Genomic DNA, 13,803 nt, shown 5'->3' on the forward strand with positions numbered 1-13,803 from the left:
AGTAGCTTCGAGCTTCGAGTTCGGATAAAATCGAACGGAAGGTCTCGTTGACGGATCGGTTGCCGGCCGAACAATGCCGAGGATGGATGTACGCTTCTGCGTACGGGATCGTATTTTTCGTCGCGCGAGTACGCGCGTCCGCGCGCGGAGACGACCGCTTCTAAACCGCGCGATCCACTCGTAGACGCGGTCGAGGAATCGAGACGAACGATTCTTCTCGCGAGCGCGCGTCGAGTCGAGTCGAAAATGACAACGATGTTTCTCGAGTATTATCGGAAAGTTCATTCGTCTCCGCGCAGCCGCGTCGTTATTTACGTGTCCAATCAGTGGCCAAGTATCGGCTCGGAGCATAAATTGACAACGAAATTGGCAACGCAATTTACGTTGCAAGGGTATCGAGCATTTTTGATCTACACGCGATACGAGGCCACTTACGTGGAATTGAGAACCGCGCGCAAAAAGACAAGAGCGAGGGAGAAGAACCTTGATCGAGATCGCCGTATTTGCGATTATTACACGAATCTTTCCCCCCGCGAATACCTACGTACACGTACCTATGTATACGTAAGTCGCACTGGACGAGCAGCTGTTCGAATCTCCCCGATCGAAAAAAGGAAACCGCGTTCCGGGACTACCGATGGAAAAAGAAATCATGACCAATTTATACGCGAAAATGATTACAAGACGGTGCCGATTGCGCGTCGGTTCTTTTTCGCGCGGAAGAGGGAAAACGGCGCGACGTTGTTCTTCGATATGGAAGGTGTCGCTCGATGTTTCGTTTGGTAGGTGTTCGGGTATCTCGGTGAAGAGGAGATAAGATAGAGAGAGCGCGTCTCCTCGATCGCGCGAGATATATTCGCCAAGAGAGGGATATCCTTTCGCGTGGATGCAAGCGTGGATAGCTAGGCTCGCGCCGTTTGGTAATCGATGGCGTTAACGGTCCCCGTAAAATTACCGAATGGGTTCTTTGGTCGGTGAATCCGCGCGGGGCGTAGTAGCCGTTTGCACGTGGAAATCGCGACGCGGTCGATAAGCGGCGGTTCGCGGGCCGAGATCACGGCTCTTCCTTTTTCCTCCGTCCGCTTCTCCGCCGCGACGCTGTATCTACGAGTCTATCCGGCGCTTACAGCTTCATCGAAGCGAGTTCGCACGAGCCAGTATCCGTATTAAGAGGGCGGTTTCGCCGGTACACGAGCAGCGTCCACACCGGGGCAACGTGTCGCCGATCGAGACCTTCCTCGTATCGAAGCGGCGTTACGAGACGCTTTGCGCCGATAAAGTCGCACCGTGTAAAAAAGACGAACGAACCGGTGGGAATCTGGTATTACGGCCGCGTTGAACGCGTCCCGTCTCGCGGAATTAACGCTCGTTCGTTTTCAATCGAGCGAGTCGATTCTTCGGCTTTTCCGACGAAGGGATCGTAACTTTGCCGAGAGATTCCGAGTTGCTTCGCGGACGATAACGGTGTCCGGAGGGAAGTGGTTCGTAATATGGTAGGCATTTCTGTAATCGGGATTCGGTGAAAAATCGCGGGATCGGGAGCCTCGAAACGTTAACGACCGTCTCTCCTCTTCGCGGGGCTCGATACGCATTGAAACCGCTCCATTAAATATTTATACCGAATCGCGTACCGCGCGCAGGGGACACCGCGAGACGAGATGCAAATTACAACAGCACTCGAACGCCGCTGGCTCTGCACACTTTGCGCCATCGAGACGCGAGCGCCCGTTGCTCGCCGAACCGACGCCGAAACGATTTATTCCTGATACGTAGACACGTATACGCGACCGCCTATCCACCGCACCTGTGTACATTCGGTTGTCGTTTCTCCTCGAGACGAGTTCATCGCGAAACGAAACGAGCCCTCGTGTAACATTTTACGCGAGGTTCGGGATTCGAGCGGACCTCGAAAATTTCTCCGCGACGCGAAATCGATGATAAAACGAGGAGAGGAAGACGCGCACGGCCCAAGAGTGATCCAAGAGATCGAGAGTTTCGTGGATCCGGATCCGAGGGTCGAATTCGATCCTGCATCTCGCGTGTCGAGACACGCTTCGTTGTCTCTTCTCTCTCGGCGAGCATCTCTCGATCTCACCCTCCCTCTCTCCGACCGATCGTCCTCCGTTCTCCGTCCTCCGTCCTCGTCGCGGCTCGGTTCCCTCTCGCTCGCTCACTGACTCACTTACTCGGTGGAAACAAAAGGAGCAACTGGTGCGGGCAGAGAGAAGTGGAGGAAAAAAGAAACAGAGAAAGGTCCCCCTCCTCGAAAGGTCTCTCCCACTTGGGCCGATGGAGGGGAATCGTCGAGCGGCAGCGAGTTCGACGGAGAGACGAGGACGCCAACGGTCGATAGAGGGATAGAGGGTGGAAAAGAAGGAAAGAGAGGCGCAACAAAAGTAGCCGTGACGCCGCGCAAAGCGAGCAAACCGAACCGAGCAGCCGTGGAGGAAAAAGACGAAAAAAGCGGCCCTTCGCGGCAACGCAGAAGGGAACCGAGAGGGAAAGAAGAAGAAGAGACCGGCCGAACCAACAGGGGACGGAGGGGGCCCTCAGGGATGTAAGGTGGAGACTTTCGTGCCTCATACGCGTTCGGCGCGGATTAGGTCGCTCGGCCGCTAGACCGGAATCGAAACAACTTACCCAACTATTTTCTCGCGCGGACGACGCCTCGACGCCTCGACGACTCGACGCCGCGATTTACGGACCGAACGACGCGCCTCGAGGGAAACTTTCGATTCGACGAAACGCTCCAAAGTCGGAGGAACGATCTTTCGGAAGAAAGCGTGGCCGAAGCGTGGCAAAGTTCCCTTCGATTCGGAACACCGAACGAAATTTCCAACGGTTACTTCGAGAGCCAACCTCGGCGCGGTTCGCTCGAAAAATTCCAAACTTACGGAACACGGACAACTCCCGTCACCCTCCGACAAAGTCAGGAAAACAGATTGACCGCGAGCTTCGTTTTCTTTTTGCGATCGGCCGTACGACCGCAATACCTGCACCGACTTCCGAGTAACTTGATCGATCGGTCGCCCGATCTGTTCTTTCGGTCGGATTTTTCTCTAGCCGGTACACCGATATTCCCGATTGGGAAACCTCGACCAATTAACCCAGTTTTGAGCGCCGCGACGCCCGCGATTCGACGAGTAAGACTAAACCGGTGGAAAATCGCGTTCGCCTCGACATCCGTGCCGGAAACCGAACGAAAACGCAACGAACCGCGGAGCCGAGCGACGCGTTCCCAGCCTCGCGGAACGCGAAACGGAGGAGTCGATGAACCGAAACAATTGTTAAACGTCTTTCGAGACGATATTCGGTCGCTACGTCCCTGGACCGTGGCAGAGGAGATAAAGGAGGTGGAAGAGGACAGAAGAGAGGAAAAAAAAAAACCGTCGGAACTGGCAAAAGGGGCAAAACCACGCGCACTCCGCACACTCTTTCCTCTTCTGGCTCTCTGGTTAGCCGGGTCGTCTATACCGTATAGAGTGTAGTAACGTACAGTACGGCCAAGACATAGTACCACGGCGCGCGCATTCGACTTTTCAGCGTGCACGTGCACGTGTGTCGAGGAGCACAATGCGCACCGGTTCTTCTTGTGTGTGGCTATGTACCTGCGTGTGTACCGCTTCGCCATCATCCTCCACGGTTCGGGCACTGCGAGGCACCGAGACAACCTGGTAAACGGTGGATGTCAAGGTCCTCCCTCTGCCAGTAGCCGAATACTCCGCCGGCAACGCTCCGCGTATTTCCCGATCCGTGCCAATTGTTACCGGCTGGTTCGCGTAACGCGTATCCTTTTCCTTTTCTTTTCTTTTTTTTTTTCTTTTTCTTTTTCGGGCAAACGTTTTCGATCTCGTCGATCGACCGTCTCCTTCCGCGCGACTTTTCGCGTACTTCTCCTCCGAGGATTTTGTCGAAATACTCGAGACTCGGCGAAAGCAAAGCGTCCGAGCTAGGGGTACCCCGGCGACTCGATAACCGGAAGAACTTTGGTAGCTTCGTACGTTCCTTTCGTCGAGGGTTCGTCGCGCCTTCCGCGGTTACCCGTGTCCTTGCCGATGCAACCTGCGGCTCAACGGAGCGATCGTTGAGCTCGAAAAATTTCCCGCGAACGCGAAACCGCCACGGAGGCGCCCGCGGCACCAACGAAACGAATCTCGACGACACGGATCGTTCTCGAGCGCGTTTTTCGCGAAATCGATACGAGACTCGGGTCTCGATCGAGCCGCGAGTCCCGGACCACGAAACGGGTCGATTTAAATTGCCTAATTGTAAGTTCCTCCCCGTTCGTCGTCCTCTGGGTGGAGCAGATCGGTAGTTGCGCTCCCCGCGGTAGCCGTTGCACGTAATAGCATTCGGAAGGAAGGCAGGAGCAAAAGGAACGGCGAAACGAGACGAAAGAGAAACACGAAGAACAAGAGAGGGGAAACGGATCGAAAGGGGAGAAAAAAGAGATCGACGCATCAAGAGGACGAGGAGGCTTACACGAGGTATACATCAGAACAGATTAAAATCGTCGAATCTTCCTCCATCTATGGCCTCGCCCGTCGAAATTGCAACCACCTCTCGACCGCGTTCGTTCTACCGCGATTTCCCCGTCTCTTTTTTTTTTCTCGACACCAGCGAGAGAGATACTCGTCGTTCGAGGTGCACGAGGTGCACGAGGTGCACTCCGGTCCATTAATTCTTACCGTTCGAGGGGAATACGGAACGGCGAACCCGTACCCTTCCCTTTCGCCGATTTTGCGCGTTTCTCGAAGCTTCTAGTCGCGTCGCGCGAAAGAAACGCTCGAACGGTGTCGTTTAAACTTTACCCCGATGGGTTTCGATCCGGAGTGCACGCGCGTCGGAGTTTCTTCTCGAAACGCGTCTCACGGACGCGCGGTGATCGCGTTGCATCGACGCGCACCGTTCGTTGAAAATTACGATCTCTTCCGGTACTCGTTGAGAAAATTTCTCCGTTTCTAGGGGAAGGTTCGACGGGCACGCGCGCGAGTGCCCGTTTCGAGATCGAAGAAGCAAAAGAGACGGGTACGGTACGCGTTGCGAGCCTCCGCCGGGATTCTCCGCTCGAAATGTATTCTCGTTGCGAAGTTTGCGTCGATAACGCCTATTATCGCTGCTGACTTCTCGTAAGTTTAGATGTCCGCGTTCGGTCACGGCATCCTCCTCGGCTCGTTCTTTGTTCACCGCACAGCTTATTCGACACTCTCGCGAACAGGATTCCGGTTGTAGCGCGATTCGCTCGCGTACCCTCGCGCTCGCGATTTCGATCGTTTTATCGCGCTCGCGCGCTCCGACGCGCTCTCTCGGTTGAAATTCGCCGCTCGAATTTCGGTGTAGCGATTCGTGGAGGTAAACTGGCCGCGAAAATGAAAGAACCGTGGGCTCGTTCGATTCAATGTATCGAGTCCCGAAAGAATTCCCTGTCCGTCGTAAAATCTTCGGGGACACTTTAATGGCTCGGGCGTACGGTTGGTCCGGGATGGGGAGGACCGAGTGGGGGGGCTCGGCGTCTCAGATTTGTGATTTACGCGTCGTAAAGGCTACGAGCAAGACGCGGCTCGTCCGTGCGTGTATGTACGCGAGTGGTCTCTCGCGACCAGATTTGGCGCGACTGATCGCGTGCTCGCGGTACGCGCCGGTATCGGCGTCGATGGTGTTCGACCTGTTCGCGTTGTGGGCGAGTAGTGTGCAAGGGCGGTGACGTCATTGGTGCACGCCCTTGCGGAAAGGTCGTCGAGGCCGAACGAAACTGTTCGAACGGACGCCGGAGACGAGGAGCTCTTTCCTTTCCTCGACTCGCCCGGTGACCATCTTTTTTCCATTTCTCCGGTTTTCGTTTTTTCAGCTCGCGGAACGTCCGCGGTAAACGCGAAGCGTTGCTTGGATAAAATACGATCGACATCGATCACCGTTGAAACGCTCCCCGACGCCTCGAGTGAGCGTACCGACCCGGACGAATAATACACGTTTCGAGGGTGGATCGCGATAAAACGAACGAAAAGGAACGTATCCTATCGAACTGCTCGAATCACGTACGAAAGATTTATCGGCGCGCGGATTTGCATTTTAAATATGCGAAGTGGCGCTGGATGTTAAGCCGCTCGAAAAGAATATTCCCTGCCCCGTTCTCCGCCGCCATTATCCCTTCCCGGTCGGCCCGTTTTTTCCTCGTTTTCTTCGGGGGGTGTACGGAACCTCGACGAAAGACACTCAGGACCGTAACGATCGAAAAAGGGTCGCGAATAACAAATGGGTCGAAAAAATTCGCGCACGCTTTCCAACGTTGCGAGTTTACGCCCGTTCGAGAACGAACGTCCGAACGAAATGTGCTTCTATTTCTGCAAAGATTCGAACGGGTTTGTCACGGAACGGTAATCCCGTCGACAGCTGACAGCCAGTCGAGATTCATTAATGCCGTTGGCAACGATTCAACGCTCTAGAAAAAAAGAAATTTCTTCGACGACAAGAGACGCGGCTCTCCGCGGAGAACAGACGTCTCGCGCGGAGTCCGAGGTATGTACTTCGATCTGGTCCTCGGCTTCGAAGAATCGCATTAACCGCAACGCGGTAACCAGCCACGGTAATCGTAATCGACGTTGAACGAACCGCGTTTCGAAACGCGTAACGATTCGCCCGCGATCCCGAAAGAAATGGTACACCTTCGCGGAACGCTCGAAGAAATTGTGCGCGACAGGTGGAACTCGAGCCTGGAACGCGAACGAAATCCTACGATACGCGTACCGCGAACCAACGGGTAAAAATATTTAGCGCGAGAATCGCTTCGATTATTCCAACGGTGCGAATACCCGAGCCACTTGTTCCCTTCCTCGCCTTTATTTCGTTCCCCGACTCGTTCAGACTTTTTCTCCGCCGAATCTTCCTCGCCAGCTTTTTCTCGCCTTTATCAAGACGCAATCTCGAGCGAGACCGCGGCTCGAATTTAAGGTTTTTAACGGGGAACGAAAAATCGATTCGATCCGCGCGCCATCGCTGCCAATTCATTCGCCGCCGCGTATTACGCGTGTCCATCGAGTCGTACTCCGGACTCGTAGCCGAGCGACCGGAAACGGTACCACCATCGATCACGTGTTTTTGCCAGAATGATAAACTTACTCCGCTTTACGCGCGGGACGCGACGGTATCCCTGCTACCACTCGCGGGGTTCGTTTCTCCCGCGAAACTGGACGTTTCGCTACCATTTCTTCTTTTTTCGTTCGAAGCGCGATACAAACGTTCGCTAAAATGTAACCCCGGTAAACGATTCAGCGAAAATTGGTTCGCGCGCGTGTTGCACGGATTAAAAAAATACGTTGGTTCCGTTCGAATCGAACGTTTCTCGTTCCCGATTCGAACGAATCGAACCGTATTAAAATTTACGATCCGCGAACATCGAACCGGTAATATCTTAACGTGGAAAAGCTCGCAACGCGGTAGAGGACGTCTACCTTCTCCGCGAACAAGGTAGAACGTAACGTGGTATCGCGTGCGGTTTAGTTACGTGGATTGCATTGATCACGACGATGAGAAAAACGTAATCGGATTCCCCTAGCAACAACAGTGTCGCCGGCAGTGGTAAACCTAGAAGTCGGTGCTTAGCAGTACAGAGGGTGTCGAATGACAAGGCGAAGCGATAACGATCTCCTCGGTGTGGACGATCCAGCCTCGTCACGATGCGAATCGAAGCGCCGTTATCTCGATCCTTGTGTCATCTTCGCGCGATTCGAAGCTTCGATACTGTTTTTTCTTCTCCCGCGCGAAAGCTCCAACGATCATTTATATTCCCCCGGTGTCCTTCGTCGGCGCTCGTTTCGACCCTAATGTCTAGCTTCTCCGTTCCTTTTTCTTTTCTTCGGACTTTTCCCATCCATCGAGAAACTTCCGCGCATTACGGTGGATAATGGCCGGTGTCGTTAGACGATTGCCATCTCGTCTTGCTATCCCTGCGAAAGGAAACGACGCGGGTTGACCGACGTGACTGGTCGTACAAGAAGATCTACGATTAAACTCTTTGCGCGAAGAGGAAGTGCATGTTTCTTTGGCGATCGGCCGGGACAACGAGAATAGAAGACCGACGAGCCTCTCTCGTAGACTTTGCACGAACCGAGTGGAACACCGTTCCCATCGGAGGAACCGACGCGAATCGTTTCGAAGAAACGCGCCTAACGCGTTACGATCTCTTCCGGAAACTTTTCGAACGCTGTCTCTTCGACTGCCTCGAGATCATCCACCACCGTCGACTCGTTGAAAAATAATTCGACGTCTCGTTCGTCCATCTCCGGTTCGATATTTCCAACGTTGTTTCGGCACGATAAATGTCTCCGCTATCGAAACGACCTTGCTCGGAGAAGAAGCGTTCGGGACGTGGGAGATCTCCGGATCGTGACTAAAAATGGCAATGCAGGTCGAACCGTTTGCCGAGGGCAGATCGGGATCGAATCTGCTCGTCTTCGCGGTCGTTCGGATAACTCCGATCGGCGAACAGCGCGCGCAGAGATCGTTTCTTCGATCGTTGACGGCGTCATCGGGACGGTGGGTCGGCAAGGAAATTTGTAACGCGTTTCCCTGGGATCGTTGAATCGAACGCACCGCGCGTATGTCCCGAGGCGTAACGAATTCCCGCTAAGAAGACCAAGAGGACTTTCAACTTTGCGCGTATACCTACTTTCGAGCGGTGCGCGCGTATCTTTTTTCTTTTCTTTTTAACCCACTTCTCGGTGTATTCGACTACTCGTCGATCGCGCGATACTTTTCTTTCGAATCTCGCGATCGTACCGCGCGTCGAAGTTGACGGAGAAGTCCCCGCCCGAGGCTAATGTATCGCGTAGCTACGTACCGCGTTTAACGCAGGCGGCAACTGGTCTGCCGTGTGCGTGCACCACAGGTGCAGCCTCGATGCGATATTAACTAACCGTGAAAAGCATTTTTCACTTCGCGTTGAAATAACAGAAGCGCAGAAACGAACTTGGTGTGTACACGAACGCGCGTATGTAGTACGTATGTACGCACGTGCGTAGTGGTACGCGACGGAAGGTCGAACGATTTTTTGCAAAACGTGCTCGTTCGACTTAACGAGCGCTGCGAAAGCACGTTGGAATCTCTTTTCGAAATTACGGATGCGTTTTACAACGTCGAGAACGGCCGTACGCGTAATTTAATCGAAGCGGCGCGTACCGCCGATGACTCGTCCGCGACGCTAGTCTCTAAATTACGAAAAAGATTTTAACGACGGTCCTCGATCGCATCGCGACGTCGCGCGCACTTTCAAATATTTTAATCGTCCTCGTACGCGGACGCCGCGTCTCCCTGTAACCAACTGTCCGCGGTTAGTCGCGTTTCCATGATTACGTGCGCGTTATTACGACTCGCTCCGGTCTCGTAATTTACAATCAGTGTAGCGGCTGTAAACGAACAGGCCCGCGATTGCTCCAATAAACTGCTCGATTCCGACGACGATATTGCTTCATAGCGATGTCGTACGCGCGCACGTCCACGGGCCTTCGATACGCGCTTGTATCAAAATCGTGCGTCGAAGTGACAGTTCGCTCCTCGAACCTCGAAGCGTACCGGGCTTCCGTACGAATTATGTATTACCGTTACGAAGCGTACGACCCATTTAAAGGTCAGTTTTATGATTTCTTCTCCGTGTTCCAGCGTGTCTCGCAACACGGATCGTCGCTGGTCTTTCTTCCTTCCTCGAATCTCTCCGCGCGGAAACCGCCGCGCGCTCCACAATGGTAGGTTTCCGTACCGCGAAGGTGCAATTTCTGCAACAAAAGTCACTGCCCGACAATTACGATCTTTTACCCTCGGTCGCTCGATGCCGCTCGTCCCTTTTCCCGACCATCGTTCCGACTTTCGTGCGAACCTCCGCGAAACAACGTTTCCCTTGATCGTTGTCCGACGAGTTTACGATCATTGTTCGACGCGTTTAGCGACGCGGCCGGGAATCTCGGTGCTTCCGCGCGATACGTCGAACGCTTCCCGCCCGATAACTACGTGCACCTTTACGAGGTCTTTTGCGAAATTGCAACGAACGTTTCGATCGACAGGGACGGAGCGTACCTACGTATTACTCGGCCTTGTTCGGGCGGAAGTATCGGTCGAAAGAGGTAACTTTGTAGCGCGCGAAGGATACCCGAGAACACCAGTTTCGAAACGATGCAGGTCATTTAACGGTCGTTGAACCATCGGGCAGAGTTGCAGAGAACAAAAACGTTTTCCCGACGCGTACAAGCTCGGACCACAAAGTGGCCGAGCTTCCCCCTAAACGGACAAAGTTTTGTCAGCGATTCTGTACGCGTACGAAACGATCGGCCCGATCGTGGAACATTACACGGGATTTCGGCGTTCGTTTAAAGTTACCCTTTCGCGACGCGCTTCTTGGAACCGAGATCGTCCTTCTGGACGGACGTCGATCGAAATTTCGCCGCAATTTCGTCGGTACGGTCGATCGAACGTATTCCGCGGAACACGGTCAATATTGCGCCGAAAGACTTCGAAACCCAGCCTCCGATGCAACGATCGTTGTTCCGTATCGAGAAGCACGTGCGCCATGAGAATAGGTAAACCGGCCGGGGCAGAGTTTACCTCCGAAAGGGACGCAACAATGTAGAAACAACAAGGATAGGAGTTCAGTGGACGGGCCCAAATAGAAACACGATCCCTCGGGGGCACGCTTCGTTGGGAATTCTTATACCGAAGAATTTCCGTATTGCTACCCGTCCGATCCGGTTTTCGAGTTCAAACAGTGCTGCTCCACGGTCCAGAAGAAAACATCTTCGACACCGTTGACGAAAACGAAGAGAGAAACGAGTTACGTGGAAGCCAACATTGTAGAACGAGGGGGAACCGCTTCTTCCGAGGTTGACTCGAATTATTCAAGATTGGAAGCTCGTATCCGACTCCGAGGTCTTCTCGTGTACGGCGGTAAATATTACGCGCGAGGAAACAATTTCGAAACGTTCGAGAGTAAGAGCGAAAGAAATCGAAAGACGAAAATTCTCGCGGAACGTACGAAAATCGTTTCCCGGAACGCGATCCACGACCCTTGCGTCGACTCCGAGAAAAAGCAACTGCAATTGCTCTCTCGACCGGATTGCATCGAGTCGAGATGCCCGCTTTCGACATTAATAAAACTCCGGGTAAAACGGTTCGGAGAAAGCAAACGGGACGGTGTTTAACGTTTCCCGTCTTTCCGATCCTCCCCTTTTTCCATCTTCTCGCGCTGAACGTCAACAACGTTTATCCTCGAGGAAAAATGATCCAACGAGATCGCTATAGATGCGTAAGTGCCTATCGCGCGGCGATAGACGTAACACCGCGGCGCGGCGCGGCGTGGCGCGGCGTAGAGCGGCGCGGCGAATGTTTAAATGGGAAAACCGTGCAAGTAAGCGATAAACACGTATAATTGACGCATCGCGCAACATCGTTTATGTTCCTTTTCCCCTTCGACGAGCTTCGTAATGGACGCGAGTACCAAAGGGGTCGACGTCCCTTTCGTAAACAGATCGGTTACGCTCAAGGACGTCGGTATAGTACGCCGCTGTACTCGCGGACTATTATCCTTTGCATTCTAACCGCGCTAATATTTTCTGCGATCAGCTCCGCGACTGGACGTCAATTGATTTTCAAACAGCTCCGATGATACACCGCGATCGTCCCCGGTAACCCGTAATGTCTCATGAAACTTTCATTTCGCAATGCGCCGGGGCTTGTTTTACGGCGCGTCGTTACTCCTCCGGATAATATCGGGTGGATATTAAACGTCATAGCGAAATAATGACCCGTTAAATCTACGAGGACCGCGGACTTTATACGCGGTACGCGCGGCAAACACAGATTTCTACGATAAGCTCGACGCGGCAAATGCTAATGGCCGTCGTTACTCCGCTATCCGTGGATCGTTCGCAAGGGCGAGACTCGACCCTTCGATGATCGCCCCTGCGTAAAAGTAATCACCGTTGGTGGTATCCCGATTCAACGTTGATAAATTACTTTTTAGACCTTTTTTTCTTTCGCGTTTCGCGCCGTGCGCCTCGCGTTCGAAACGAACATCGTTGCGAACGAGTAAGAAGCTACTTTGGTAGTTTCCGTCTCGAAAGCGACACTTTATACACCTCCGTGGACTCCGAGGGGGAACTTTTTTCTCGCGAAATACGATCACGGTAATCCTCTTTCGCGTATTCGCGCGTAACAATTCTCGGAACAGCCAAATTACATCGGCACCTCCGTAAGTGGTTTCCTTGCGGAGAAAATGACAGCGTGCGCCGCGAGCGAGTTATCAAAGACGCTCTACACGGGGAAAATAATGTCGGGTTTGTCAATAGCCGCGTAATTTTCGAACGAGAAACCGTGATCTCTTAATGAACGTTCGCGTAACCGGTTTCCCGGCCAGCCTCGTACGCGAAATCCACGCGGCTATCATTTTCCGCTGTACCGAATCTTTCGGGTATTTTTAAAATTATTCGCACGAACGGTGGACACGCGAGCCGGCTCGATAGACCACTCGAAACGGGTACGATATTTTCGGAGCGAAGGGAGCGACGATTTACGCGTGGGTAGCTGTCGGAGATCTCTGCATCGAGCCGAGAAACGAAATTCGATCGGTGTTGTTTCCCCGAGCCGAGTTTGCGGGAAACGGTGAGAAACGGTGGTGTTGTTTCGCGACAACCCGGCGGTAAATAGGGTACTCCGCGTGGTCGCCGGCGAGCACGAGAATACTCTTTCGAGTCGTAAAACGCGGGCTGCGCGTTTCAGTGTCGAGTTCCACGGTACGGGAGTGTTGCGTAAATCGAAGGTAGCCGTGGTTCGAAACGCGACCGAAACCGTATAATTGCGTTGGTCGATCGCTCGCTCGGGCTCGGTTCGATCCGATGCGAAAATGGTCGTTCCGTTCGCGCGTAAGCCCGTGAACAGTGAACGGAATCGTTGCGCGTAGTCACGGTAATTTTCTTCGGTCACGGAGCTGTTCCCGCGACGGCAAACTTACCCGGAATGTTATTTCCCCCGTTCGATCGCGGATAAGACCGTCACGAACTACCGGAGAACGGGATAAACAGGAGTCCGTAGGAACCAATTCGTGATTTTTCGTCTTCGTTGGCCGATGCATCAACCTTCCCTCCAGCAAGTGGAGCAGCACGTATACGCTTATTCGCCGGTGCTGCCCTCTACGGTTTCCTTTCATTGGCCCCTTATCTCCGAGCGATGGTGAATCACCGCGGCCAACACGATGCCGAGAGAGAGCGAGGAGACACGGAGAGGGAGAGAGGTCCACCGTGATGCTTAGCACGTGTGTGTGGTGGTCGTGAAATAACCGAGGTACGACCAGCGACGGAGAGGGACCGAGAGTCTCCGAGAGGGACCGAGAGGATCCGAGAGGGACCGAGAGGGACGGCGGGAGGAACGGTGGAACGGTGGAACGGAGGAAGAGAGCGGGGGCAAGGTGGAGCGGGGGAGGAGAACGAGGAGAAAAGAGTCGAAGAATCGTGGAGCGAGCGAGAAAGGGAGTGGGAGAAAGAACCATGGACATGGTGTTGACCGGGCTTTGAACCCTGATCCCACTGGAGTACTACGCCGTAGTACGGGCTTCATCGGGATTGGTCGGTCCGCTCTTCTTGGCTCACCACACTATCAACCCTGGCTCTCTTTTCTCTCACCCTCTCTTTCGTACCGCGTCAACAACAACCCTTCTCTTTCGATACTCTCTCCGTCCGTGGACCATTTTATACCCACAGAGAAGAAGGTAACTACCAGGAATACCACGAGGCGCATGATCGACTTCGATGCGCTCCTTGCCGATGA

Source organism: Ptiloglossa arizonensis, chromosome 9, assembly GCF_051014685.1.
Source record: "Ptiloglossa arizonensis isolate GNS036 chromosome 9, iyPtiAriz1_principal, whole genome shotgun sequence".
Lineage (NCBI taxonomy): Eukaryota > Metazoa > Arthropoda > Insecta > Hymenoptera > Colletidae > Ptiloglossa > Ptiloglossa arizonensis.